The sequence below is a fragment of the Schistocerca cancellata genome, chromosome 12 (genome assembly GCF_023864275.1).
Source record: "Schistocerca cancellata isolate TAMUIC-IGC-003103 chromosome 12, iqSchCanc2.1, whole genome shotgun sequence".
NCBI lineage: Eukaryota > Metazoa > Arthropoda > Insecta > Orthoptera > Acrididae > Schistocerca > Schistocerca cancellata.
The window spans coordinates 42,585,519-42,610,343 of record NC_064637.1 but is presented as its reverse complement, the minus strand read 5'-3'; the positions used below and the strand labels follow the sequence as shown (position 1 = coordinate 42,610,343).

Here is a 24,825-nt window from a genome sequence, read left to right as displayed (position 1 = left end):
AGGGTTTCGCAGGGATCGAATGAAGGTTAGATCCACGGATCGTAACACATCTGAAATGTAACGTCCACTGTTGAAAGTGCCGTCAGTGCGAACAAGAGCTGACCAAGACGTGTAACCAGTGGCGACCCATACCATCACGTTGGGTGATACGCGAGTACGACGATGACGAATACACGCTTCCAATGTGCGTTCACCGCGATGTCGCCAAACACGGATGCGACCATCGTGATGCTGTAAACAGAACCTGGATTCATCCGAAAAAATGACGTTTTGCCATTCGTGCACCCAGGTTCGTCGTTGAGTACACCATGGCAGGCGCTCCTGTCTGTGATACAGCGTCAAGGGTAACCGCAGCCACTGTCTCCGAGCTGATAGTCCATGCTGCTCCAAACGCCGTCGAATTGTTCGTGCAGATGGTTGTTGTCTTGCAAACGTCCCCATCTGTTGAGTCAGGGATCGAGACGTGGCTGCACGATCCGTTACAGCCATGCGGAGAAGATGCCTGTCATCTCGACTGCTAGGCCGTTTGGATCCAGCATGGCATTCCGTATTACCCTCCTGAATCCACCGATTCCATATTCTGCTAACAGTCATTGTATCTCGATCAACGCGAGCAGCAATGTCGCGATACGATAAACCGCAATCGCGATAGGCTACAATCCGACCTTTATCAAAGTCGGAAACGTGGTGTTACGCATTTCTGTTCCTTACACGAGGCATCACAGCAACGTTTCACCAGGCAACGCAGGCAACTGCTGTTTGTGTATGAGAAATCGGCTGGAAACTTTCCTCTTGTCAGCACGTTGTAGGTGTCGCCACCGGTGCCAACCTTGTGTGGATGCTCTGAAAAGCTAATCATTTGCGTATCACAGCATCTTCTTCCTGTCGGTAAAATTTCGCGTCTGTAGCACGTGATATTCGTGGTGTAGCAATTTTACTGGCCAGTAGTGTGTTTTCACATTCGGAGGAGAAAGTTGGTGGTTGAAATTTCACGAGAAGGTTCCGCCACATTGAAATACGCCTTTGTTTTAATGATGTCCGTCCCAAATCCTGTATCAAGTCCGTGACATTCTCTCAGCTATTTCGCGATAATACAAATCAAAACGTTCTGCTCTTCCTTGAAGTTTCTGTATGTCCTCTGTTAATTCTCTGTGGTAAGGATCCCAGTTCGCGCTGCAGTACTCCAAAAGACGACGGACAAGCGTAGTGCAGGCAGTCTCTTTAGTAGATCTGTTACATTTTGTAAGTATTGTGCCAATAAAACGCAGTCTTTGGTTCGCCTTCCTCACAACATTTTCTTTGTGTTCTTTCCAGTTTAAGTTGTTCGTAATTGTAATTCCTAGGTATTTAGTTGAATTTACGGCCAGTCGTTTTGCAGTTTGTTTTGATCTTCTCATGACTTTACTAGACGATAAACAACAGTATGAGCTGCAAACAACCTGAGACGGCTGCTCGGATTGTCCCTTAAATCATTTATATACAGGGTGGAGAAAAACTGTGTCACGAAATTTTAAACCCTGGATAGCTGATGCCAGCAGGGACTAAAATTACTAATGTTGTGTAGGCCAACAATGCACAATTTTTAAACTACGGTAAGTTGACGCGACGGCCTCCGATTGGCCGCGGGATCGCCCTGTTGCCGGATGCTCTCGACCGCGAATGCTTTGACCGCCGGAGGTCGTGATGTATCCAAGGCGGCCCGCACGCTCCGGTGTTGCCGCGCCAGCCACTGTGGGGGCGAATCTGTCAGGGGGCCCGACACATCCATTGTTGTTTCATGATAAGACGTACCGGGAACAAAACCGTTAACAGCTGCTAGTTCGAGTATGTTTTTGTCGTTGTTGTGGTCTTCAGTCCTGAGACTGGTTTGATGCAGCTCTCCATGCTACTCTATCATGTGCAAGCTTCTTCATCTCCCAGTACTTACTGCAGCCTACATCCTTCTGAATCTGCTAAGTGTATTCATCTCTTGGTCTCCCTCCACGATTTTTACCCTCCACGCTGCCCTCCACTACTAAATTGGTGATCCCTTGATGCCTCAGAACATGTCCTACCAACCGATCCCTTCTTCTAGCCAAGTTGTGCCACAAACTCCTCTTCTCCCCAATCCCATTCAATACCTCCTCATTAGTTATGTGATCTACCCATCTAATCTTCAGCATTCTTCTCTAGCACCACATTTCGAAAGCTTCTATTCTCTTCTTGTGTAAACTATTTATCGTCCATGTTTCACTTCCATACATGGCTACATTCCATACAAATACTTTCAGAAACGACTTCCTGACACTTAAATCTATACTCGATGTTAACAAATTTCTCGTCTTCAGAAACGCTTTCCTTGCCATTGCCAGTCTACATTTTATATCCTCTCTACTTCGACCATCATCACTTATTTTGCTCCCCAAATAGCAAAACTTATTTACTACTTTAAGTGTCTCATTTCCTAATCTAATTCCCTCAGCATCACCCGACATAATTCGACTACATTCAATTATCCTCGTTTTGCTTTTGTTGATCTTCATCTTATACCCTCCTTTCAAGACACCGTCGATTCCGTTCAACTGCTCTTCCAAATCCTTTGCTGTCTCTGACAGAATTACAATGTCACCACACAACCTCAAAGTTTTCATTTCTTCTCCTAGGATTTTAATTCCTACTCCAAATTTTTCTTTTGTTTCTTTTACTGCTTGCATAATATACAGATTGAATAACATCGGGGATAGGTTACAACCCTGTCTCATTCCATTCCCAACCACTGCTTCCCTTTCATACCCCTCGACTCATATAACTTCCATCTGGTTTCTGTACAAATTGTAAATAGCCTTTCGCTCCCTGTATTTTCCCCCTGCCACCTTCAGAATTTGAGAGTATTCCAGTCAACATTGTCAAAAGCTTTCTCTAAGTCTACAAATGCTAGAAACGTATGTTTACCTTTCCTTAATCTATTTTCTAACATAAGTCGTAGGGTCAGTACTGCCTCACGTGTTCAAATGGTTCAAATCGCGCTGAGCACTATGGGAGTCAACTGCTGTGGTCATAAGTCCCCTAGAACTTAGAACTACTTAAACCTAACTAACCTAAGGACATCACACACATCCATGCCCGAGGGAGGACTCGAACCTGCGACCGTAGCGGTCGTGCGGTTCCAGACTGTAGCGCCTTTAACCTCTCGGCCACTCCGGCCGGCCACCTCACGTTTTCCAACATTTCTACTGACCTTCCCCAAGGTCGGCTTCTACCAGTTTTTCCACTCGTAAGTAAAGAATTCGTGTTAGTATTTTGTAGCCGTCGCTTATTAAACTGATAGTTCGGTAATTTTCACATCTGTCAACCCCTGCTTTCTTCGGGATTGTAATTATTATATTGTTCTTGAAGTCTGAGGGTATTTCGCCTGTCTCGTACATCTTGCTCACCAGACCGTAGAGTTTTGTCAGGACTGGCTCTCCCAAGGCTGTCAGTAGTTCTAATGGAATGTTGTCTACTCTCGGGGTCTTGTTTCGACTCAGGTCTTTCAGTGCTCTGTCAAACTCTTCATGCAGTATCATATCTCCCATTTCATCTTCGTCTACATCCTCTTCCATTTCCATTATATTGTCCTCAAGAACATCGTCGTTGTGTAGACCATCTATATACTCCTTCCACATTTCTGCTTTCCCTTCTTTGCTTAGAACTGGATTTCCATCTGAGCTCTTGATATTCATGCAAGTGGTTCTCTTTTCTCCAAAGGTCTCTTTAATTTTCCTGTAGGCAGTATCTATGTTACACCTAGTGATATACGCCTCTACATCCGTACATTTGTCCTCTAGCCATCCCTGCTTAGCTATTTTGCGCTTCCTGTCGATCTCATGAAGAATAAAGATGTACAGTGTTAACAGCATTTGTTTTAATTAAAAAGGTTTCCAAGTTTGCAGTGAAATGTTCGGAGTAATTACTTTTCAGTGCTTATTGAAACTAAAGTAATTCACATAGTGCGCGGACAAATTGGATCATTTTGCCGACTGGAAAGCTTTCGGTTACCCGATGTTTCGGTTGACCAGTTTCCGTATAATCGATGTCCAACTGTATATCACATTCTATCGCCTCGAAAAATTCAGTACTTTTCGTAAGATAACTCAGAGAATTACGGAAGGAAGACAGAAAGATAACGAGTTTTACGCCCCATTGACAGTGCGGTCATTACAGATGGGGCTACGGAAGTAACAACTGATCAGTGAGAAAGGGGTGAGGGTAGTGGGGCAAAAAACTGCCACATAAAAATCAAGGAAATTACGGGTCAGGTGAAGGAAAGCAGAAAAAAATTGGCGTGGTTTTAGATGACGATCAGTTTGCATTTAGTGCAGGTAAAAGCACCAAAGACGCAATTCCGACGTTGCACGTTCATAGGATTTATCGACTTAGAAAAAGCATTCCACAAACTGAAATAGTGCTAGATATCCAGTAGCATGGGTGTAAGCTACAGGGAAAGACACGTAAAATAGATAACATAAAAGAATGTAGACGGAACAATGGCAATGGAAGTTCAAGAACCATGTGCTTGGATTACAAACGCTATACTGATCAATCTCTACATCGGAGAAGCAATAACAGAATTTAAAAAAAGTTTCAAGACTGGGATTAAAACTCAGGCGCCCGCATCTCGTGGTCGTGCGGTAGCGTTCTCGCTTCCCACGCCCGGGTTCCCGGGTTCGATTCCCGGCGGGGTCAGGGATTTTCTCTGCCTCGTGATGGCTGGGTGTTGTGTGCTGTCCTTCGGTTAGTTAGGTTTAAGTAGTTCTAAGTTCTAGGGGACTTATGACCACAGCAGTTGAGTCCCATAGTGCTCAGAGCCATTTGAACCATTTTGAAAACTCAGGCTGAAAGGATATAAATGGTAAGAATCGGTAACGACATAGTTACCCTTAGCGAAAATGAAGAAGAATTACAGGACGTGTTGAGTGGCTTGAACACTGTAATGAGTACTGAATATGGATTACGAATAAACCGAAGAAAGATGAAAATAATGAGGAGTGGCAGTAATGACATCAGCCATAAAATCAACTTTACAATTAGGGAGCACGGAGTAGACGAAGCTAGGAATTCTGATACCTTCAAAGCAAAATGACACACGGTGGTCTTAAAAGGAAAAGCAAAAACAGACTAGCACAAGCAAACAGGACATTCTTGGAAAAGAAGCTTTTACAAGTAGCAAACGGTGGCTATAATTTTGAAACAAATTTCTGAGAATGTGCTTTTGGGGTACAGCATTATATGGCAGTGAAACGTGGACTATGGGAAAATGGGAACAGAGGAGAATCGAACAGTTGGAAATGGACAAAAGAAAAAGATGCACTGCGAAGGAACTATCCGAACGGGATGGAAATCAGTAGATGTGATGCACATATACAGACAGAAAAATTATTATAATTTCAGAAAAAATGGATGACTTACTGAAGAAAAAGAACTTCACAAAATGAGCAAGTCAATAACGGGTTGGTTCACTTCTGGCTCTTATGCAAATAACTATTCGGCTTGGCATCAATTGATTAGAGCTATTGGAAGTAATTCTGAGGGATGTCGTGCCAAATTCTGTCCAATTGGAGCGTTAGGTCATCAAGACCCTGAGCTGGTTGCATCAGTCTTTAAAGAATCGGGGTGGGGCATTACTGATAAGATAAGAAATGAAGGGGCTTTCCGCAGAATTGAAGAACAAATGGAAAACACTGACAAGAAAGCACGCGTTGATAGGGCATGCAATAAAGCGTCAGGGAGTAACCTTCGCAGTACTCGAGGAAGCTGTAGAGTGTTAAAACTGTAGAGGAAGATAAAGGGTGGTATACACCCAACAGATTACGGAGTCTCTTGGGTGCAAGAGCCACTCGCGAGTGAGGAGGTTGGCACAGGAGAGAAATTCGTTGCAGGCCAGTTCAAAATCGTCACAGACAACTTGGGAAAAAGGGAACCTTAGGTGGCTTATACACTGAAGAGCAAAAGAAATTGGTACACCCGCAATATTTCGTGTAGGGCCCCCGCGGGCACGCAGAAGTGCCTCAACACGACGTGGCATGGACTAGATTATCTTGGGTATTCTTGGAGGGAATGGACAGCATGAATCCTACAAGGCTGTCCATAAATCCAATAGAGTACGACGGGGTGGAGATCTCTTCTCAATAGCACGTTGCAAGGCATCCCAGATATGCTCAGTAACGTTCATGTCTAGGGAGTTTCTTAGTGTTTAAACTCTGTAGCAATTCTGGATGTGTGGGGTTTCGCGTTGTCCTGCTGGAATTGCCCATGTCGCTCGAAATGCACAATAGACATGAACAGATGCAGGTGATCAGACAGAATGCTTATGTACGTGTCACTTGTCAGAAAAAAATGGTTCAAATGGCTCTGAGCACTATGGGACTCAACATCTTAGGTGATCAGTCCCCTAGAACTTAGAACTACTTAAACCTAACTAACCTAAGGACATCACACAACACCCAGCCATCACGAGGCAGAGACAATCTCTGACCCCGCCGGGAATCGAACCCGGGAACCCGGGCGTGGGAAGCGAGAACGCTACCGCACGACTACGAGATGCGGGCTCACTTGTCAGAGTAGTATCTAGACGTATCATCGGTCCCATATCACTCCAACTGCACACGCCCCACACCATTACAGACCCTCCACCAGTTTGAACAGTCCCCTGCTGACATGCAGGGTCCATGGATTCATGAGGTCTCCATGCCCGTACACGTCCGTCCGCTCGATACAATTTGAAACGAGACCCGTCCGACCAGGCAACGTGTTTCCAGTCATCAACAGTCCAATGTCGGTTCTGACGGGCCCCGGCGAGGCGTAAAACCCTGTGTCGTGCAAAAAATGGCTCTGAGCACCATGGGACTTAACATATGAGGTCATCAGTCCCCTAGAACTTAGAACTACTTAAACCTAACTAACCTAAGGACATCACAAACATCCATGCCCCAGGCAGGATTCGAACTGTAGCTGTCACACGGTTCCAGACTGAAGTGCCTAGAACCGCATGGCCACAGCGGCCGGCGTGTCGTGCAGTCATCGAGGGTCACCAGTGCGCCTTCAGTGCCCAAAGCCCGTATCCATGATAGATTAGAGCTATTGGAAGTAATTCTAAGGGATATCATGCCAAATTCTGTCCAATTGGAGCGTTAGGTCATCAAGACCCTGAGCTGGTTGCATGGTGACACTTGTTGATGCCCCAGCATTGAAATCTCCAGCAATATCCGGAAGGGCTGCACTTCTGTCACGTTGAACGATTCTCTTCAGTCGTCGTTGGTCCCGTTCATGCAGGATCTTTTTCCGACTGCAGCGATATCGTATATTTCATGTTTTACCGGATTCGCGATATTCACGGTACAGTCGTGACATGGCCGTACGAGAAAATCCTTACTTCATCGCTACCTCGGAGATGCTGTGTCCCTTCACTCGTGCGCCATTTGTAACAGCACCTTACAACTCACTTAAATTTTGATAAACCGAGCGAGGCGGCGCAGTGGTTAGACACTGGACTCGCATTCGGGAGGACGACGGTTCAATCCCGCGTCCGGCCATCCTGATTTAGGTTTTCCGTGATTTCCCTAAATCGCTCCAGGCAAATGCCGGGATGTTTCCTTTCAAAGGGCACGGCCGAAATCCTTCCCCGTCCTTCCCTAATCCGATGAGGCCGATGACCTCGCTGTCTGGTCTCCTTCCTCAAAACAACCAACCAACCAACAAAATCTTGGTAACCTGCCATTGTAGCAGCAGTAATCGATCTAACAACTGCGCCAGACATTTGTTGGCTTATATAGGCCTTGCTGACCACAGTGCCGTATTCTGCCTGTTTACATATCTCCGTATTTGAATACGCATGCCTATACCAGTGTCTTTGGCTTTTCAGTGTAAAAGCCTCGTGTACTTTGGAGGTTCCAGAGAAACCCCCGAAAAACCTCATTTTTGGGTACGGAAAGTACCAATTGTGGCGATGGCCACTTCTATAAACCTCAGCTAAAAGACTGATGACTCAGGTAAAAATTGCCATTTAAGGACAGTCATACTTCCCACACACAATTCGTCGATGGAATATGAAAAGAAACGGGGATGCAAGGGGGAAGGGGTGGGGAAGGGGAGGGGGGAGAACTCAATGGTACTGCAGGCAAAGTGACTTCCACAGATGTGGATGCAGAATGCGGATCGCCTATTTAGAAGGTCCAGTTATTGCGCGTTAGCAGTTCGTGAATCGCAAGTCTGGCTAGGAACTGGGTGAGGGGCAGAGCAAGATAAGTTGTCGCTGTTTTCCACACACCGTCCACCTCGAGAGCAGGTTGTCTTATCTGATCTGTACCTGCGAATAACACACTTCACGACACAGCGGTAAACAGCGAGATGCTTTTCTTTTTTTCAATTGTGGTCTGTTCGAGGTCGTGGCAGGTAAGATAAAACTAGTTTATCGGCGAGGTAGTCAGCGGGTACACCCAACACGGTCCACCACAGGCCGCATTCCGCCCAGTGCTGAAGACCCCAAGGAGTGCACTCGGCATACGCGCTGATCACCTCTCTTATTGTCATCCTCATACTAAATTTCTTCAGCATTATCTTATCAAGTCTGGTGGAACTTCGCACAACATTGCACGGGTGTTAACAATAAGACCGAAACACGTCTATTATAAAAAACGGTTTTCTGTAGCGAAATATTGTACAACTTCATTCAATAAGTAATGCAATACATTCTGTGGTGTCACCGCCAGACACCACACTTGCTAGGTGGTAGCTTTAAATCGGCCGCGGTCCATTAGTACGGGGTTATTACAAATGATTGAAGCGATTTCACAGCTCTGCAAGAACTTTATTATTTGAGATATTTTCACAATGCTTTGCACACACATACAAAAACTCAAAAAGTTTTTTTAGGCATTCACAAATGTTCGATATGTGCCCCTTTAGTGATTCGGCAGACATCAAGCCGATAATCAAGTTCCTCCCACACTCGGCGCAGCATGTCCCCATCAATGAGTTCGAAAGCATCGTTGATGCGAGCTCGCAGTTCTGGCACGTTTCTTGGTAGAGGTGGTTTAAACACTGAATCTTTCACATAACCCAATAGAAAGAAATCGCATGGGGTTAAGTCGGGAGAGCGTGGAGGCCGTGACATGAATTGCTGATCATGATCTCCACCACGACCGATCCATCGGTTTTCCAATCTCCTGTTTAAGAAATACCTTTTCCGTAAGATTTTCCAAACGGTCGGCTGTGGTACGTTTAGCTCCCTGCTTGCTTTATTCGTCGACTTCCGCGGGCTACGCGTGAAACTTGCCCGCACGCGTTCAACCGTTTCCTCGCTCACTGCAGGCCGACCCGTTGATTTCCCCTTACAGAGGCATCCTGATGCTTTAAACTGCGCATACCATCGCCGAATGGAGTTAGCAGTTGGTGGATCTTTGTTGAACTTCGTCCTGAAGTGTCGTTGCACTGTTATGACTGACTGCTGTGAGTGCATTTCAAGCACGACATACGCTTTCTCGGCTCCTGTCGCCATTTTGTCTCACTGCGCTCTCGAGCGCTCTGGCGGCAGAAACCTGATGTGCGGCTTCAGCCGAACAAAACTTTATGAGTTTTTCTACGTATCTGTAGTGTGTCGTGACCATATGTCAATGAATGGAGCTACAGTGAATTTATGAAATCGCTTCAATCATTTGTAATAGCCCTGTACATGTCGGACCCGAGTGTCGCCACTGTCAGTAATTGCAGACCGAGCGCCACCACACGGCAGGTCTAGAGAGTACTAGCACTCGCCCCAGTTGTACAGCCGACGTTGCTAGCCATGGTTCACTGAGAATTACGCTCTCATTTGCCGAGACGATAGTTAACATAGCCTTCAGCTACAGTTGCTACGACCTAGCAAGGCGCCGTATTCAATTGCTATAATACTTCTGTATCATCAATGTGCTGCAAATGTGGATTAAAGTTAAGTATTCCAGAAGCTACGTACTTTTCTTTATAGCATTCATTACGTATCCTGTTTCAGACCTCACGCCCGCCTGCTTGAGTTTAACGCGTGCATTTCGGCCTTCTCTAGCTATACAACACATTCTTTTCTGAAAGTAGGTTTGTTTGATTCAGAATTCCGATGCACCATATTATCCCCCAAGCCGCGCGGGTTAGCCGCGCGGTCTTGGGCGCTTTGCCACGGTTCGCGCGGCTCCCCTCGCTGGAGGTTCGAATCCTCCCTCGGGCAGGGGTGTGTCTGTTGTCCTTAGCGTAAGTTAGAGTGAGTTAGTGTTACGTAGTGTGTAGGCCAAGGGACCGACGTCCTCAGCAGTTTGGCCCCATAGTACGAGGCGTATTTTTTAAGTAAGTACGGTTTTAAAATTAAAAAAAAATACGTGCTAAGATATCTCAATAATTATTTTATTTTTATATGGAAGCCTGTACCTTAATCTACGCACTGACGCCATTACAGTCTGATTCTTCCTTGTTTACGTTGTGTACTGAGTGTTTAGAGATGCCTCCGATAATCGTGAGTCCCGCCGACTGTGAAGTACGGGCTGTCATAAGATTTCTTAGTGCTAAAGGCCTAAAAGCGATCGATATTCATCGTGAGATCTGTGCAGTTTACGGTGAAAACATTATGAGTAATGGAATGGTAAGAAAGTGGGTGAGAGCATTTAAAGATGACCGCAGAAATGTGCACGATAAACAACGGAGTGGGCGTCCTTCGGTCGTTAATGAAAGTTTGGTGCAGGAAGTGGACAATAAAGTGAGAGAAATCAGACGCTTTACGATTTCCTCCGTGCGGGATGACTTTCCTAATGTTTTTCGTAGTGTTTTGTATGGCATTGTGACCGAGAACTTGAACTACCGACAATTGTGCGCACGTTGGGTACCGAAAATGTTGACGGATGTGCACAAAAGCAAACGTTTAGACAGTGCATTCACTTTCCTTGAGCGGTACCACAACGACGGTGATGATTTCATCAGCCAAATTGTTACGGGCGATGAAATATCGGTGGCCTACGTCACACCAGAATCAAAGCAAAAGTCCATGGAAGTTGAGCAAGGGCATCGTTTCGCTGCAAGACAATGCCCGTCCGCATGTGGCGAGTCAGACCAAAGATCTCATCTCATCTTTTCGACGGGAAACTCTAGATAATCCTCCGTACAGCCCCGATCTTGCGTCCAGTGACTACCATCTGTTCCTGCACTTCAAGAAACACCTGGGCGGTCAGCGTCTTCAAGACGATGACGAAGTCAAAACAGTGGTGATGCAGTGGTTAACAAGTCAGGCGGCAGACTTCTATGAGGAGGGTATTCAAAAACTGGTACAACGTTATGACAAGTGCCTCAATATTGACGGAAATTATGTAGAAAAGTAGATTAAGGTACAGGCTTTCATGTAAAAATAAAATTATTGAGACATCTAAGCACGTCTTTTTTTTAATTTCAAAACGGCACTTACTTAAAAAACACGCCTCGTACCTTACCACAAATATCCAAATTCCCCACCTTTTTTCCTGCAAAACTCAATTTTTCAACAAAATTCCCCTTCAGTGCGACGGCCTTACCACGCCTTAGTGGGGGGTCCAGAGCTCACATGGCAGCAATGTATTGATCCACGTCGGAGCCAAAGTCTTGCTAAATCAGTAACCTCTCCATCGTACACGACCCGCGGAATGTATCCTTCTTTGGACTCCGCACCGATGGTCCATCGTTGATCTTTATGGCATTCCGTTAAGCGGCGAGGATCTCACCGGGCATACAAGACTAACAGAAACGTCAAGTTTTGCAGCGTGGTGCCTGATTGTGATCTGTCGGCCTCGACCAATGACGTTTTAGAAACTTCCTGGCAGATTAAAACTAAGACTCGAACTCGGGACCTTTGCCTTTCGCTCTAGAGCACTTGCCCGCGAAAGGCAAAGGTCCCGAGTTCGAGTCTCGGTCCGGCGTACAGTTTTAATCTGCCAGGAAGTTTTATATCAGCGCACACTCCGCTGCAGAGTGGAAATTTCATTCTGGAAACATCCCCCAGGCTGTGGCTAAGCCATGTCTCCGCAATATCCTTTCTTTCAGGAGTGCTAAATCTGCAGGGTTCGCACGAGAGCTTCTGTAAAGTTTGGAAGGTAGGAGACGAGGTACTGGCAGAGGTAAAGCTGTGAGGATGGAGTGAGTCGTGCTTGGGTAGCTGAGATGGTAGAGCACTTGCCCGTGATAGGCAAAGGTCCCGAGTTGGAATCTCGGTTCGGCTCACAGTTTTAATCTGCCAGGAAGTCTCATATCAGCGCACACTCCGCTGCAGAGTGAAAATCGCATTCTGACTGACGTCTTTGTTTACTCATAGGTAGTAATGTCTTTGTTTTCGAGCCATAGATAATAAATCGGTTATCTTCTGTGGCGAGACGCCATCATTGTAAATGAAATAAATGATTTCTTTTTAATACATGGCTAGACATTGTGTACGATTTTTGTCGCTTGTATTAATTTAAATGATTTGTTCGTTCCAATCCATTCGATACCTATTTTCATTCTTAGTGAGTTTGAGATATTTTGGAAGAATTTTTTATCATTCTGGACAATTTTTACTTCTTGATCTTCGTTTGTAGCCATGGATTCATCTATTCCTATGAATCTGGAAGACTTGAAGCAGGGTTCGTCAACTGCAGTACGGAATACAAATTTTAAAGTTGTTGCTTCTTTTCCCTTCGCTAACACTATTATAACTACGATATTTTTCAGTCGATGCTAGTACTATCGACGGCGAAAAGACCGACGTACGAAAAATGACCTACATAGGGAAACTGAAGACTACGATACCAGTGCAGCAAAGGCGAAAAACGCGACATACGTAACACTGGCATCCTTTACCTCAGTTGAGCTACGAAGTTAGTATGCTGTTCTTTCAGTTGACCCATATACGGAGTGTCACTGAAGTAATACAGGATTTGGGATGGACATCATTCAAACAAAGGCGTTTACAATTGAGGCGGGATCTTCTCATGAAATTTCAATCACCAACTTTTTCCTCCCAATGCGAAAATACACTCCTGGAAATGGAAAAAAGAACACATTGACACCGGTGTGTCAGACCCACTATACTTGCTCCGTTCACTGCGAGAGGGCTGTACAAGCAATGATCACACGCACGGCACAGCGGACACACCAGGAACCGCGGTGTTGGCCGTCGAATGGCGCTAGCTGCGCAGCATTTGTGCACCGCCGCCGTCAGTGTCAGCCAGTTTGCCGTGGCATACGGAGCTCCATCGCAGTCTTTAACACTGGTAGCATGCCGCGACAGCGTGGACGTGAACCGTATGTGCAGTTGACGGACTTTGAGCGAGGGCGTATAGTGGGCATGCGGGAGGCCGGGTGGACGTACCGCCGAATTGCTCAACACGTGGGGCGTGAGGTCTCCACAGTACATCGATGTTGTCGCCAGTGGTCGGCGGAAGGTGCACGTGCCCGGCGACCTGGGACCGGACCGCAGCGACGCACGGATGCACGCCAAGACCGTAGGATCCTACGCAGTGCCGTAGGGGACCGCACCGCCACTTCCCAGCAAATTAGGGACACTGTTGCTCCTGGGGTATCGGCGAGGACCATTCGCAACCGTCTCCATGAAGCTGGGCTACGGTCCCGCACACCGTTAGGCCGTCTTCCGCTCACGCCCCAACATCGTGCAGCCCGCCTCCAGTGGTGTCGCGACAGGCGTGAATGGATGGACGAATGGAGACGTGTCGTCTTCAGCGATGAGAGTCGCTTCTGCCTTGGTGCCAATGATGGTCGTATGCGTGTTTGGCGCCGTGCAGGTGAGCGCCACAATCGGGACTGCATACGACCGAGGCACACAGGGCCAACACCCGGCATCACGGTGTGGGGAGCGATCTCCTACACTGGCCGTACACCACTGGTGATCGTCGAGGGAACACTGAATAGTGCACGGTACATCCAAACCGTCATCGAACCCATCGTTCTACCATTCCTAGACCGGCAAGGGAACTTGCTGTTCCAACAGGACAACGCACGTCGGCATGTATCCCGTGCCACCCAACGTGCTCCAGAAGGTGTAAGTCAACTACCCTGGCCAGCAAGATCTCCGGATCTGTCCCCCATTGAGCATGTTTGGGACTGGATGAAGCGTCGTCTCACGCGGTCTGCACGTCCAGCACGAACGCTGGTCCAACTGAGGCGCCAGGTGGAAATGGCATGGCAAGCCGTTCCACAGGACTACATCCAGCATCTCTACGATCGTCTCCATGGGAGAATAGCAGCCTGCATTGCTGCGAAAGGTGGATATACACTGTACTAGTGCCGACATTGTGCATGCTCTGTTGCCTGTGTCTATGTGCCTGTGGTTCTGTCAGTGTGATCATGTGATGTATCTGACCCCAGGAATGTGTCAATAAAGTTTCCTCTTCCTGGGACAATGAATTCACGGTGTTCTTATTTCAATTTCAGGAGTGTATTTTGTCAGTACCGACCCGCATAGGAAGATACGATCACCGTAAGAAAATGAGGGAAATCGGAGCTCGCACGGAAAGATATACTCTCTCTCCGTCCGAGCAGGCCTTGGGAGGGCCTACGGTACCGACCTGCCGCCGTGTCATCCTCAGCCCGCAGGAGTCACTGGATGCGGATATGGATGGACATGTGGTCAGCACACCGCTCTCCCGGCCGTATGTCAGTTTACGAGACCGGAGCCGCTACTTCTCAGTCAAGTAGCTCCTCAGTTTGCCTCACAAGGGCTGACTGCACCCCACGTGCCAACAGCGCTTGGCGGACCGGATGGTCACCCATCCAAGTGCTAGCCCAGCCCGACAGCGCTTAACTTCGGTGATCTGCCAGAAACCGGTGTTACCACTGCGGCAAGACCGTTGGCACGGAAAGATATAGGAGTTCGTTTTTTCCGTGCGCTATGCGAGATTGGAATAATTGACAACTGTGAAGGTGGTTCGATGAACCCTCTGCCAGGCACTTAAATGCGATTTGCAGAGTATCCATGAAGATATAGGTGTAGATGTTAAAATGTATGCCAAAATGTTTTTGTTAAAATTGTTCGAAGAAGTTTCCGACTATGTGTTCCAACGGTGTTTGTCCCCAATCAGCCACTGGCGGTGCGGGACGCTTCATCAGATAGAGGCTGGCTGATTTGGGGCAGGGGACCAGACAGCGAGGTCATCGGTCCCATCGGATTAGGAAAGGATGGGGAAGGATGTCGGCCGTGCCTTTTCAAAGGAACTATCCCGGCATTTGCCTGAAGCGATTTAGGGAAATCACGGAAAACCTGAATCAGGATGGCCGGAGCGGGTTTGAACCGTCGTCCTCCCGAATGCGAGTCCTGTGTTAACCACTGCGCCACCTCGCTCGGTCGTGATAGATGCTGACGGTTGTTATCAGCGAGAACATCGCTCCACCATTGTCAAAATTCTAAGGATTTATTGTTAAATTATATCACAAAGGTTATAAAATGTAAAGACTTCTACACTCGTGCTCATAAATTAAGGATAATTGCAGAATGTGGTGCCCCACAACGTGGCACTACACAAATGGCGCTAATAGCATAGGCACGTAGGGAACACACACGACACAGATCTGTAAGTCCACAGCATTGGTGATACGTTGAGAAAGCTGTCCCGAAACACATGTGCTACAAAACGCCACTGGACCCCGCCATCATTATGGGATATGATCACCATGCACACCTCCACAGGCCGCACAACGGGTTGGCATACTCTGGATCAGGTGGTCGAGCAGCTGCTGGGGTATAGCCTCCCATTCTTGCACCAGTGCCTGTCGGAGCTCCAGACGTGCTCGATGGGGTTTAGGTCGGAAGAACAGGCAGGCCACTCCATTCGCCTGGTATCCTGTTTCAAGGTACTCCTCCACGATGGCAGCTCGGTGGGGCCGTGCGTTATCATCCATCAGGAGGAAGGTGGGACCCACTGCACCCCTGAAAAGGCGGACAGACTGGTGCAAAATGACGTCCCAATACACCTGACCTGTTACAGTTCCTCTGTCAAAGACATGCGGGGGTGTACGTGCACCAGTCACAATCACACTCCACATCATCAAACCACGACCTCCATACAAGTCCCTATCAAGGACATTAAGAGGTTGGTATCTGGTTCCTGGTTCACGCCAGATGAAAACCCGGCGAGAATCATTGTTCAGACTGTATCTGGACACGTGCCTGAACATAATCTGGGACCACTGTTCCAATGACCATGTACTGTGTTCTTGACACCAGGCTTTACGGGCTCTCCTGTGACCAGGGGTCTGTGGAATGCACCTTGTAGGTCTCAGGGCGAATAAACCGTGTCTGCTCAGTCGTCTGTAGACTGTGTGTCTGGAGACAACTGTTCCAGTGGCTGCGGTAATGTCCCGAGCAAGGCTACCTACAGTGCTCTGTGGCCGTCTGCGGGCACTGATGGTGAGATATCGGCCTTCTTGTGGTGTTGTACACTGTGGACGTCCCGTACTGTAGCGTCTGTACACGTTTCCTGTCTGCTGGAATCGTTGCCATAATCTTGAGATCACACTTTGTGGTACACGGAGGACCCATGCTACGACCTGCTGTGTTTGACCAGCCTCCAGTCGCCCTGGTATTCCACCCATCACAACGACATCAACATGTGTTCTTTGAGCCATTTCTACCAGACAGTCACCATTAGCACGTCTGAAAACGTCTGCACACTTACTCACTGCACCGTATTCTGACATGCACCAACACACCCCTGCGTGTGTGGACTGCTGCCAGCGCCACCGTGCGTCGACCGCAGGTCAAATGCACCGCATGGTCATACTCCGAGGTGATTTAAACCCGCAAACCGCCCACCAGAGCGTTGTTTCACCATGTATCAGCATTATCCTCAATTTGTGAGCATGAGTGTAGTTGGAATTCCGAACTGTACAGATGTTAACATTTATGAGTGTATGTTGTACTGTGAAAAATAAAACGCTCAGTTCATTTATAAAATTCTGTTGGCGACGTTTTTATTTGAGTAAGACAGTGAAGAATTATTTTTCTTAACATTGAATTTGTGGAAGTGTCTGCAATAACTCCAAGTTGAAACACAATGTTGAGATGTATCCTGAACAGAGGTCTACTGAAATTTCTGAACACATTTATCATAATTAAACTGTGTTTTCTGGAAAGTTTTGTATGAGGCGGTTCACGAAGTTGAAGTATACAGAATTTTTTCATCAATTTGATTCTGGGGCAGTTCTGAGGGAAAGTGCCTTAATAAGGATTTCATTAATTTGAGAAAGGCACAAAGTTGTACGTCAGAGTATTTAAAAGTATTTTGTGAAAAATAATTGGAGAACTTAATTATCAAAGAGCGCTTTAGGTCAATTTTGATCTACATAGCGACTAATTATCGATATTTTATAAGCTACGTACAGTAACTTCATCGTTCTTTTCGCAACATTTTAACTATTGCAGCAAATGGGGACTTTCAAAACTAATTAAAGGCGTAAGCCGCCGTTTAATCAAGTTAGACTAAATACCGCATTTACGATAAGAGGTGTTTGCCGGCCGGTGTGGCCGTTCGGTGTAGGCGCTTCAGTCTGGAACCGCGTGACCGCTCCGGTCGCAGGTTCGAAACCTGCCTCGGGCATGGATGTATGTGATGTCCTTAGGTTAGTTAGGTTAAAGTAGTTCTAAGTTCTAGGGGACTGATGACCACAGGATGTTGTCACACAGTGCTCAGAGCCATAAGAGGTGTTTGAGCGTTGGTGTTAATTGTTGTGCTACAGCCACAGCCTGATAAATACAGTCGTTACACTCTGGTGTGAAAGTTACCGTTTGATAGCTGGGGAAACACTAGCGCTCGAAGCGGTAAGAAAGCAAACATTCACAACCGCCCTTAGACTAACACTAACTTTTGCTTATTTTATACCAAATTAACGAAATAGTTGTTATAATTGTGCGTGCCATGCATTAGTAAACTACCAAGAGACATGAATTATCACGAAATACGTGTTAAAGCAGCCAAATCACGCTGATTTAATGATATAAGCTGGAAGTTGTTCATGAAGAAATGCTTTCGAATATAAGTATATCCGCAGCTTACTCCACTGAAAGCAACCTGTCAACTACGTCCGTCTGATTGCCTATTTCCTTTCCCGTCGGCCCTCCTATGTTACCGTCAATAACGCCGATTCCCACACCTTCTACCCCTCTGCAGGTGTGCCCCAGGGCTCTGTCCTCTCCCCTCTCCTCTGCCTCCTGTACACAGCAGATATGCCCCAACCCCCCCCCCCCCCTCCCCACCCGCTCCAGAACACTTGCAGTATGCCGATGACACCGCATTCCTTGCCCTCGCTCCTACCCTACAACGGCCCCAACGCCTTCTCCAGAATCACCTTGACCTTTTTGCCGGATGATGTAATCAGTGGCTCCTGAAAGTCAATCCTTCCAAGACCCAGGCAATCATCGTAGGTCATACCACTCGCTCCTTCCGGCTGCTGGATTTCTCCCTTACCACCTGCAGCTGTCCTGTCCACCTCTCCCCCACCCTCACCTACCTTGGCCTCACCATTGACTGTCACCTCACCTGGATCCCTCACCTCTGCTCCATCCAATCCGAAGCCCGCAACCGCCTCTGACTCCTCAAACTCCTCTCTGGCCAGACATGGGGATAGAACCCCTCTACCGTCCTCTACACCTACAAATCCTTAATCCGTCCCATCCTCCATTATGCCAGTCCCACCTGGATATCTGCCCCATCCAAATTCTATAAGTCCCTCCAGATCCTCGAGTACCGTGCACTCTGCCTCGCCTTCTGTATTCGCCTCCTGTCCCCCACGCGGATCCTCTACGACCTGATTCCTTTCCCCCATATGCTCCTCTTCCTCAATCCGCATACTCTACACCTCCTGCCGCCTTGATCCCCCTCATCCCCTTGTTGCTGCTCTCCTCTCCAACCCCCGCCCTCTGCCGCACCTTCACTGCTGTGTCCCCCCTACCCTCCATCTCTACACCCTTCATCTCCTTTCCAGAGGTGGCTTCCGTCAACTCCCCTCCCGGATGATGCTCTCTCTCCCTCCATTTATCCCTCCTATCGACTCTGATCCTCACCGCCCCCTCCTTTCCTTTGCCCTTTTCCCAGGCTCCCTCTTCCCCCCCTTCCATCCTGTTTTTCCCCACTACCCTCTCTCTTCCTCCCTTCTCTCCCCAAGTCCTTCTCCGTTTCCTTCCTCTGTATTTCCCCATTCCCTCCCTGCTCCCACCTTCTGAGTCCTCTCCCTTCATCGGTTCCCCCTCCTCCCCGCCTTTCGTTTTTCCTCTCCTCCCCCCCTTTTCCCCCTCATCGCCTCCCCCATCAGCCTGTGGCTTGTTATCTTCATGCCGACTTTTTAGTGCAGTTTTCCCAGTGATTGTTAAGTGTTGTGCGTCTTTACCGAAGTGTTGCGAACTGACATACTGTCGCAGGGTGTGATTTTTACATCTCTTGCGAACAGAAACCAGACTGTCGCCGTGTTTTTTAATCGTCTGCCTACTATTTTCCTTGTCTGCTTCCTGTGTCTTTTATTATCATCGCCCTTGTTTTATGTTTTAACTTTCCGCAATTTTCCGCCGTTTTACCATTTACGTCACCGTTTTATCGCCTGCTTTAATTGTTTCTTATCTTCTTATGTTTTAAAAATTCTGTAGGCTGAAGAGCGGCGTACTAAGCTGCTGTGAGCGCGCCCCCTTCGGTGGGGGGGGGGGGGGGGGGAATCGAAATCCAATAAAAGAGAAAAAAATTGAAAGCAAGGGAATATAAACATACATTTCACGCATGCGAAGCCTATGTTTCTGTTGTGTATTGTTATCATAGGCATTTTCCATTCCACGTTACGCCTACACATTTATTAGACATGACAGTATCAAGCAGAACACCACTAATCCTTTATTCTACCGCTACAAGATTGTTTTTTCTACTCGTCTGTATTAACTTACACTTTTCCCAGATTTAGAGTACGCTACCACTCATTAAAATAACTAGTAATCCTGTCTAAGTGATCCTGTATCCTTTTATAGTCATTCAAAGATTATACTTTGCCGTATGTTGTAAAATAATCAGCAAATAGCCGCAGATTACTGCCCACCCTGTCGGTCAAATGATTTGTGTGCACAGAGAACACTGTCGCCCTATCACACTTCCCTGCACACTCCAGACGATACCTTTGTCTCTGGTTTCCATTGCTTCAGAAGTCTTCGATCACTAATATACAGGGCTATTACAAATAATTGAAGCGATTTCATAAATTCACTGTAGCTCCATTCATTGACATATGGTCACGACACACTACAGATACGTAGAAAAACTCATAAAGTTTTGTTCGGCTGAAGCCGCACTTCGGGTTTCTGCCGCCAGAGCGCTCGAGAGCGCAGTGAGGCAAAATGGCGACAGGAGCCGAGAAAGCGTATGTCGTGCTCGAAATGCACTCACATCAGTCAGTCATAACAGTGCAACGACACTTCAGGACGAAGTTCAACAAAGATCCACCAACTGCTAACCCCATTCGGCGACGGTATGCGCAGTTTAAAGCTTCTGGATGCCTCTGTAAGGGGAAATCAACGGGTCGGCCTGCAGTGAGCGAAGAAACGGTTGAACGCGTGCGGGCAAGTTTCGCGCGTAGCCCGCGGAAGTCGACGAATAAAGCAAGCAGGGAGCTAAACGTACCACAGCCGACGGTTTGGAAAATCTTACGGGAAAGGCTAAAGCAGAAGCCTTGCCGTTTACAATTGTTGCAAGCCCTGACACCCGATGACAAAGTCAAACGCTTTGAATTTTCGGCGCGGTTGCAACAGCTCGTGGAAGAGGATGCGTTCAGTGCCAAACTTGTTTTCAGTGATGAAGCAACATTTTTTCTTAATGGTGAAGTGAACAGACACAATGTGCGAATCTGGGCGGTAGAGAATCCTCACGCATTCGTGCAGCAAATTCGCAATTCACCAAAAGTTAACGTGTTTTGTGCAATCTCACGGTTTAAAGTTTACGGCCCCTTTTTCTTCTGCGAAAAAAACGTTACAGGACACGTGTATCTGGACATGCTGGAAAATTGGCTCCTGTCACAACTGGAGACCGACAGCGCCGACTTCATCTTTCAACAGGATGGTGCTCCACCGCACTTCCATCATGATGTTCGGCATTTCTTAAAAAGGAGATTGGAAAACCGATGGATCGGTCGTGGTGGAGATCATGATCAGCAATTCGTGTCATGGGCTCCACGCTCTCCCGACTTAACCCCATGCGATTTCTTTCTGTGGGGTTATGTGAAAGATTCAGTGTTTAAACCTCCTCTACCAAGAAACGTGCCAGAACTGCGAGCTGGCATCAACGATGCTTTCGAACTCATTCATGGGGACATGCTGCGCCGGGTGTGGGAGGAACTTGATTATCGGCTTGATGTCTGCCGAATCACTAAAGGGGCACATATCGAACATTTGTGAATGCCTAAAAAAACTTTTTGAGTTTTTGTATGTGTGTGCAAAGCATTGTGAAAATATCTCAAATAATAAAGTTATTGTATAGCTGTGAATCGCTTCAATCATTTGTAATAACCCTGTATTTGGGAACCTATACCGTATGCTTGTACCTTCGTTAACCCTCCATTACTCGAGCGCAAATTCGTGACATGGTCACTCGGCGGATGACTGGTGTCATCGACAATGCAAGCGGTCTATTTGTATACTTTGAACTGTCTTTATGACTGGTTTTATGCTTTTTTAAAAAAATCTAAATATAATAAATTTAATATTTGTACACAGTATAATATATTCTAAGGTTTGAAACAGTTTGACTATCCGAAGAGCAATATCTTCAGCTGAATTACTGGTGTTACATGGTCCCTTTTGTTGTCTACCGACGTACGGTTCTAAATTCGAAGTGTAAGCTGTATTTACACTCAACCAAAAGAAACACTTTTAACCCATGCTTTGCTGATTTGCTAGGAATATATTGCCTGAACGGGCAGTTTCCTCTAAATGCCAAAAGCTGTTCGTTAACAGTAAGATAGTCACTAGGTGAAAAATATTTTTGGCAATTGTAGCATCGCAACAACGTTTCACCAGGCGACGCCGGTCAACTGCTGTTCGTGTATGAGAAATTGGTCGGAAACTTTCCTCCAGTCAGCACGTTGTAGGTGTCGCCACCGGCGCCGACCTTGTGTGAATGCTCTGAAAAGCTACTCATTTGCATATCACAGCATCTTTTTCCTGTCGGTTAAATTTCGCGTCTGTAGCACGTCATCTTCGTGGTGTAGCAGCTTTAATGGCCAGTAGTGTACTTTCTCGTAGAGTAAGACGCGACCCACATTTTTTGGAGATTTCACATATGATTTAGAATTTCCCTTACGTTGTTAAAAGAAATAAATGTGATGTACAGAGTCTAAAAGACAGCTGTTAATTGCTGGCGCGCCGGCCGGTGTGGCCGTGCGGTTAAAGGCGCTTCGGTCTGGAACCGCGTGACCGCTACGGTCGCAGGTTTGAATGCTGCCTCGGGCATGGATGTGTGTGATGTCCTTAGGTTAGTTAGGTTTAAGTGGTTCTAAGTTCTAGGGGACTGATGACCACAGATGTTAAGTCCCATAGTGCTCAGAGCCAATTGCTGGCGCGTTGCTACGCGGGCAGTTCGTTAAGTAATGCAACACTTTTTTTTCTCGGCCAATTTTGGTTGAAAAAACCGGAAATTTCTTGTGGAATATTTTCAGACATTCCCGCTTCGTCTCGTATAGTTTCATTGACTTCCGACAGGTGGCAGCGCTGTACGGAGCTGTTAAAATGGCGCCTGTAACGGATGTGCGTTGCAAACAACGGGCAGTGATCGAGTTTCTTTTGGCGGAAAACCAGGGCATCTCAGATATTCATAGGCGCTTGCAGAATGTCTACGGTGATCTGGCAGTGGACAAAAGCACGGTGAGTCGTTGGGCAAAGCGTGTGTCATCATTGCCGCAAGGTCAAGCAAGACTGTCTGATCTCCCGCGTGCGGGCCGGCCGTGAACAGCTGTGACTCCTGCAATGGCGGAGCGTGCGAACACACTCGTTCGAGATGATCGACGGATCACCATCAAACAACTCAGTGCTCAACTTCACATCTCTGTTGGTAGTGCTGTCACAATTGTTCACCAGTTGGGATATTCAAAGGTTTGTTCCCGCTGGGTGCCTCGTTGTGTAACCGAACACCATAAAGAGCAAAGGAGAACCATCTGTGCGGAATTGCTTGCTCGTCATGTGGCTGAGGGTGACAATTTCTTGTCAAAGATTGTTACAGGCGATGAAACATGGGTTCATCACTTCGAACCTGAAACAAAACGGCAATCAATGGAGTGGCGCCACACCCACTCCCCTACCAAGAAAAAGTTTAAAGCCGTACCCTCAGCCGGTAAAGTCACGGTTACAGTCTTCTGGGACGCTGAAGGGGTTATTCTGTTCGATGTCCTTCGCCACGGTCAAACGATCAACTCTGAAGTGTATTGTGCTACTCTTCAGAAATTGAAGAAACGACTTCAGCGTGTTCGTAGGCACAAAAATCTGAACGAACTTCTCCTTCTTCATGACAACGCAAGACCTCACACAAGTCTTCGCACCCGAGAGGAGCTCACAAAACTTCAGTGGACTGTTCTTCCTCATGCACCCTACAGCCCCGATCTCGCACCGTCGGATTTCCATATGTTTGGCCCAATGAAGGACGCAATCCGTGGGAGGCACTACGCGGATGATGAAGAAGTTATTGATGCAGTACGACGTTGGCTCCGACATCGACCAGTGGAATGGTACCGTGCAGGCATACAGGCCCTCATTTCAAGGTGGCGTAAGGCCGTAGCATTGAATGGAGATTACGTTGAAAAATAGTGTTGTGTATCTAAAAGATTGGGGAATAACTTGGTGTATTTCAGTGCTGAATAAAAGAAGCCCTGTTTCAGAAAAAAAATGTGTTGCATTACTTATTGAACTGCCCTCGTATCTAGAGTCAAAAGTATGTCAGAGGGGTGTCTTGGCCTTACCTTAATCGGAACTGTGGAGCAGACTTCTGAGTCTAACCCGAAGCCTCAGGTCTCGCGTACTGCACTGAGAGGAGGACGTGGGAGTGCGGACGTTCGCAAGCCACCTGCTATCGAACCGAAATCAAGCCCTGGAGAGATAATTTGACACGCGACGTATTGTAATCGATAAGCGCTAAGATCTAGCGCCGGGAGTGGGAAGCTGTGTGGAGATAAGTACTGTGTGCTGATACTGCGAAACTTTGTGCTTTCCAGAAGGCTTCTGGCACCATCCTGACAGGAGTCGCCTAATTAAATTGCGTGCCTCGCTAGTGAGCGTCGATCCGCGACTTTGTCAGAAATAAGATACACTCCTGGAAATGGAAAGAAGAACACATTGACACCGGTGTGTCAGACCCACCATACTTGCTCCGGACACTGCGAGAGGGCTGTACAAGCAATGATCACACGCACGGCACAGCGGACACACCAGGAACCGCGGTGTTGGCCGTCGAATGGCGCTAGCTGCGCAGCATTTGTGAACCGCCGCCGTCAGTGTCAGCCAGTTTGCCGTGGCATACGGAGCTCCATCGCAGTCTTTAACACTGGTAGCATGCCGCGACAGCGTGGACGTGAACCGGGTGGACGTGCCGCCGAATTGCTCAACACGTGGGGCGTGAGGTCTCCACAGTACATCGATGTTATCGCCAGTGGTCGGCGAAAGGTGCACGTGCCCGTCGACCTGGGACCGGACCGCAGCGACGCACGGATGCACGCCAAGACCGTAGGATCCTACGCAGTGCCGTAGGGGACCGCACCGCCACTTCCCAGCAAATTAGGGACACTGTTGTTCCTGGGGTATCGGCGAGGACCATTCGCAACCGT

The 24,825-nt window shown here is 47.4% G+C and overlaps 1 protein-coding gene and 1 pseudogene across 2 annotated transcripts in view; both read right to left on the bottom strand.

The window, feature by feature from the left end:
- Window positions 1-24,047, bottom strand: part of LOC126109410 (aminopeptidase N-like) — a 282,593-nt gene extending 258,546 nt beyond the window's left edge. The window contains exon 1 of one of the 2 annotated variants that reach the window (XM_049914443.1): window positions 23,965-24,047. The gene's annotated coding sequence lies outside the window, so the exon portion shown is untranslated. The remainder of the gene's footprint in view (window positions 1-23,964) is intronic. The other variant, XM_049914444.1, reaches the window with a different exon arrangement.
- LOC126110030 (5S ribosomal RNA) lies at window positions 14,731-14,848 on the bottom strand (annotated as a pseudogene).
- Window positions 24,048-24,825: the final 778 nt, after the last annotated feature.